Source organism: Sinocyclocheilus anshuiensis, unplaced genomic scaffold, assembly GCF_001515605.1.
Source record: "Sinocyclocheilus anshuiensis isolate Anshui unplaced genomic scaffold, SAMN03320099.WGS_v1.1 scaffold477, whole genome shotgun sequence".
In the NCBI taxonomy this organism is placed as follows: Eukaryota; Metazoa; Chordata; class Actinopteri; order Cypriniformes; family Cyprinidae; genus Sinocyclocheilus; species Sinocyclocheilus anshuiensis.
The window spans coordinates 2398960-2399689 of record NW_015536549.1 but is presented as its reverse complement, the minus strand read 5'-3'; positions in this window follow the sequence as shown (position 1 = coordinate 2399689).

Here is a 730-nt window from a genome sequence, read left to right as displayed (position 1 = left end):
CAAACATGTGCCGCTTGTGTTAGTCAAACTGAATTCGGAATAGCATTCAGTTCTTACCATTTCTGCTTTTCTATGCCATATCTCGTGTACTGAATTGAGACGGTACTCGCTAGTGAAGACAGACTGTTGTCGTCTCCACTTTACCATTTCAGTATCGACTTGATAGCTAAATAAATTCCACAACATCCTTGTGTTGCTTTGTGCACCTTGACCCTGGGTGTATGTTGACATGGTTACTTGTTATGAGTCATGAGTTTTCATTTTGCACTTAGTTTTAAAAGAAACTGGTTTACCACAAATGTCCCATCAGTCAGAACACCGGCTTATTTTCCGACCAAGTGAAGCGAATGTGACGCTGATTCCAACACTATTCACTGCAGTAGCGGTGTAGAGTGTATTTGTTTAAGGATTGGTGGCAGCCGCCACTCAGCATGACCACACCCCTTTGAGTACCTACCCTCGTAAATCTAACATGATAATGAACGTTAACTGATGTACATAATTACATTTATGTGTACATGTGTAATTTATTTATATATATATATATATATATATATATATATATATACATTCATTCATTTAGTTGTGTGATAAGTGTTTATATAATGTTCTGAATAAACATTATTAAACAGTGTTAAAAATCCACAAATCAACAGAATATATGTGTATATATATATATATATATATATGTGTGTGTGTGTGTGTGTGTGTGTGTGTGTGTGTGTGTGTT